Source organism: Canis aureus, chromosome 24 (genome assembly GCF_053574225.1).
Source record: "Canis aureus isolate CA01 chromosome 24, VMU_Caureus_v.1.0, whole genome shotgun sequence".
Classification (NCBI taxonomy): Eukaryota; Metazoa; Chordata; class Mammalia; order Carnivora; family Canidae; genus Canis; species Canis aureus.
This window is the reverse complement of record NC_135634.1, coordinates 44,408,791-44,413,733: the sequence shown is the minus strand read 5'-3', so window position 1 is coordinate 44,413,733 and position 4,943 is coordinate 44,408,791. Positions and strand designations below refer to the sequence as shown.

The 4,943-nt window shown below is 41.0% G+C and overlaps 1 pseudogene; it reads right to left on the bottom strand.

Annotated features, from left to right (window-relative positions):
- Window positions 1-356: 356 nt before the first annotated feature.
- Window positions 357-1,514, bottom strand: LOC144296406 (protein SET-like; annotated as a pseudogene).
- Window positions 1,515-4,943: the final 3,429 nt, after the last annotated feature.

The window sequence follows — 4,943 nt, the reverse complement described above, 5'->3', positions numbered from 1 at the left end:
GAGCAGAGATTCCCCCCTCCCACAATTATTCTGCTTAAGGTTTTTTCCTCTCAAGGTAGTTGAGAACCTTTACTGGTGTTAAAGAGTAAAAAGAGGGTGCCTGGGTGGCTCAGTTGGTTAAGTGTCTGCCTTCAGCTTAGGTGACCATCCCAGAGTCCTGAGTTCAAGCCCCACATTGGGCTCCCTGCTCTGCAGAGAGTCTGCTTCTCCCTCTGCTGCTCCCCCTGCTTGTGCTTTCTCTCTCTGTCAAATAAATAAATCTTTAAAAAAAAAAAAAAGTGTGAAAAGACACCTCAAAAAACAGGGCGACAGAACACAAGAGGAAGGGGGAAAAAGACTGCAACTTGCTCCCAGGAATTGGAGAAAATTTAGAAAGGAAGGCTGGAATCCATGTATTCCATTACGCAGCTTCTTCTTCATCCTCTTCTTCTTTCTCCTCCCCTACATCTTCTTCATCTTCATCCTCATCCCTGTCTTCATCAATATCTTCCAATTCTTCATCATCATCACCTTCTTCTCCTCTTCATCCTCTTCTTTATCCTCCCCTACATCTTCTTCATCTTCATCCTCATCCCCATCTTCATCAATATCTTCCAATTCTTCATCATCATCACCTTCTTCTCCTTCCTCTTCTTCACTACCCACGTGGGGAGCCGCAGAGTGCTGTCCTGGATTGGCCACAGACCATCTCGGACAACCTCTCCTCACTCACCTGCTCATGCGTCTGAGTGGTCAGTAAACCAGGCAAAGATGCTCTCTGGCTCCCCACGCTGTGTCCTCCTGCTGGCTTTATTCTTTATTCTGACTTGAACGGTTTGTCAAATCCTTTTCCGATTTCCACTTGACTTCAGTGGACTTTGAGGATGGATCAACACTCAGATAAAATTCTTGGGAAAGCAGTTTATTTTCAAAGTAAGAGTTTTCACCAGGGATCCCTGGGTGGCGCAGCGGTTTGGCGCCTGCCTTTGGCCCAGGGCGCGATCCTGGAGACCCGGGATCGAATCCCACGTCGGGCTCCCGGTGCATGGAGCCTGCTTCTCCCTCTGCCTGTGTCTCTGCCTCTCTCTCTCTCTGTGTGTGACTATCATAAATAAATAAAAATTAAAAAAAAAAAAAGAGTTTTCACCAGACTAAAAATCTATTCTGTAACCTGATTTAATATCTTCAAATTTCTGTCACTTCTACTCTTGGCAAACAATGCAGTGCCTCTTCATCATCCTCCCTAAGCAATGCAGACACTTGTGGATGGCCGTCAAATGTTGTTACCCCCAAAAGGTGAGATTTGGGCCATCGTTTTGAATCTCTTCAGAGAAAATGGTTGGTAGAGTTTGTAATACTTCTATTCTCCTTTCAAAGTCTCCTCACTGGCTTGTCCATTAAGTCTGTCTATTGCATTTTGTGCTTTATCGATATGTTCAGTTGTCTCTTGCTCTTCTTTTTCTCATCCACACCCCAGGTTTGTGGATGTTAAGATGTCATCCTCTCCAAATTTATAGACTCAAACCAATCATCATATCGTCAGCAAACTTTTTAGTAGAATTGACAAGATGGTTTAAAAACTTATGTGGAAATGGAAGCCGAATAGCCAAAACAATCTTGAAAAATAAATGATTTCAAGATTTATTATAAAGCTGCAGGAATCAAGGCTGTTTGCTCTTGTAAAGATAACTATATAGATCAATGAAACAGAGGAGGCGTTCTGGGAGTAATTCCTTATATACATAGTTAATTGATTGGTTTATAATGGTAGTAAGGCATTCAATGGGCAAAAGACAATCTTCTCAACAAATAATGTTTAGAATCTAGGTATTCAATGTTTAAAAAAAAAATGAACCTTGGGGTGCCTGGGTGGTTCAGTAGGTTAAGAGACTGATTCTTGATTTCGGCTCAGGTCATGATCTCACGGTGGTGAGATCCAGCCACTTGGAGGGCTCCGTGCTGGGTGTGGAACCTGCTTAAGGTTCTCTCTCTCTCTCTTTCTCCATTTGCCACTCCCCACTCTCATGTGTGCATGCTATCTCTCTCTTTCTTAAAAAAAAAAAAAAAAAAAGAACTTCAACTTTTACTTCACACCACATACAAAAATTAATTCAAGATGGATCACAGATCTAAATACAACATGTAAAACTTCTGGAAGAAGCTAGAAAAAGCTTCTAGTAAAAGATTCCAGAAGAAGATGAAGGAGAATATCTGTATGACTTAAGGGTAGGGAAAGATTTCTTAGGATACACAGGACATTAAGTATAAACGGAGGGGAAAAAATGCTAAGTTGGACTTCATCAAAATTAAAATGTCTGCTCAGAAGACACTGTTAAGAAAATGAAAAGACAAGCACAAGTTGGGAAAAAATATTCACAAAATGTATTTCCAATAAAGGATTTGCACTCATAAGATATAAAGGATAAATCCATAAGAAAAAAACAACCCAATAAAAAGTCTAGTGTTAAACAGACCCTTTATAAAAAAAAAGAAGGTATCTAGATTTGGAGAAAAAGCACACAAGAAAAAGTGCTCAACATTAGTCAGCAGAGGAATACAAATCAAAACCACAAGAAGATACTACATACCCACCAGGGTGGCTACAATGAAAACTACTGACAGTGCAAATGTCAAGGCTGTAGAACTAGACCTTTTATTTATTGCTCGTAGAATTCAAAATGGTAGGCCATTTTGGAAAATGGCCATCTGTTATATAAAGTTCAATATACAGCTCTACCAACAGTTTATAACACTGTAAAGTCAAACATATGCCTACCCTCTGACTCCAATTCCACTCCTAAGTATTTATTCAGGAGAAATTAAAACATAAAATGTCCACACACACAAAGATTATATGAAAATATTTCTAGCAGCTTTTTTTGTGGTGTAAATCCTGAAAATCTTGATCTGTGTGTGTAGATACATATCTCAGCACCCAGGGCTTGCTTTACTAGATGAAGACATGGTTTTCTCAAAGAATACTAGAATTCTTCAAAGCTCCTTTAGTTAAATTCTACTTGTAAAAAATATTTTTGTCCTGCGAACAATGAGCTCATCCTTAGCTGGGTCACAACTCAGAAATACATTATCTCAGAGAGGAAAGAATTGTGGATTTATGGTTCAATTTTGATGCCCTAAAGATTGAAATAACTTTTGATAGAGTTATGAAGTATTTCCAGTTGTTAGCAAATGGCTCTCTGCAAAGAAATTGCTAGAGCATCTTGTGTCTGCACTCTGTCTTGCTAAAACTCTTCCCCAGCTTTTGATCATTTGCAAGGATATTGCTGGCTCCGTTTTCTTCTTCTGTATTGGCAGCAACCAAGAAAGCTTGTAAATTTTCTAGGAGCATCACAAATGGTCATTTCAGGACTTTGGATAGGAGGACATCTTCATAAGGTTAAAGATAGCTGCTGAGTAAACCAACCCAAGGATAAAATCTTTTCCTTCAAAGAGTTTCCAGAAGTGGGCTTGCTTTCTCTCATTCAGAAATAGTAAGGGACCCCTGGGTGGTGCAGCGGTTTGGCGCCTGCCTTTGGCCCAGGGCGCGATCCTGGAGACCTGGGATCGAGTCCCACATCGGGCTCCCGGTGCATGGAGCCTGCTTCTCCCTCTGCCTCTCTCTCTCTCTCTCTCTTTCTCTCTCTCTCTGTGTGTGCATGTGACTATCATAAATAATTGAAAAAAAAAAAAGAAATAGTAAGACTTCTGCAGTTAGTTTGAAGAAATGGTTTAGGAATTGTCCTTTGAAAGCCAGTGAGAAGCGCTTCATATACTCTTTTCCCATTTCCAGGTAAACTCTTTCAAATGCAGTGATGGAGAGGCCTGCTTCTGATAAAGTTAGTGACTTTTATGAATGTTGACAAAACATCTTTTAGGGATGTGGGGCAAGTATTGTCTGCCTGTCTATGTAAAAAGCATTGAACGATGATGACAAAACGGAGAGCTTTCTCTACCACTTAAGTTTGCAAAATCAGCTTTGCAGGAGGTCCATCCGGGCAGAGAATGAAGCGTTTCTTTCCAGGCAAAATTTATTTGCGAAAAGGCCTTTTTACCACTCCCAGAATACTGACAGACTTTGTGGTTTGCAGGGGCGAGTCACAAAGTAAGAAGTGTCAGCACGCCCATAGCGACCCCAAGCAACTCCCTTGAGAGGCGTCTGTGGTTTCATCCAGAATGCAAGTCTGCTGTTTCCTCAACGACCAGCTCCCAATGTTAAAAGAAATGGCATCTATTCTAGAACATAACACACCATTTGACAAAGGAACTGCATCCACTGTTTTCCTCTGATCGAATCCAGAAAGTAGCTCAATCATTTCTGTGTACAAGTCTTTGCCTTCTAAATGTCTAACAGTGTGGGAAATTCCTCTTTGGCTAAGCAATTTCAGAGTGCGCTTCAATAAAAGCTTGTTGTGAAATAGGCCAATCCAAGTGTTGGGACTGTTCCAGCTTTTTTGAATTGAGCTTTCCTTAAACAAAACCTCCTGCATCTTTAAATGCATTTGCAGGAGGGACAGACGTGCTACGCCCTTTCAGTTTTGCTGGTTTCATTGTTCCTTTCACTGGCAAGAATTTTCCAGCACAAAAACACTGGCTCTTGCGTTGTCCTGTTCATTATTAAAAGTGAAACTGGATAATACATAGTCTTTATCACACTTCTCTGTCTTCAATGTTACAACGGCGGCGTGATTTCGTCCAATGACTTTTGATGTGTCCACCTGGCTAAGCTACAGACCTCTGTTTTTTCAAATGCTAACCTAGGTGTTGCCCGGACGATGTTTTGTGGAATGATGCAAGTTCACAGGCAATTGATTTTAAATAAAGGAGATTATCCTACATAATCGGAGCCGGCCTAATTCAAAGAGTTGAAAGGCTTTAAAGAGCAGGGTGGAGGATTCTGTGAAGGATCCCCCAGAGAAAAATTCTGCCTGGGTACTTCAGCTCGGGTCTGTGGAGAGTTCCAGCTC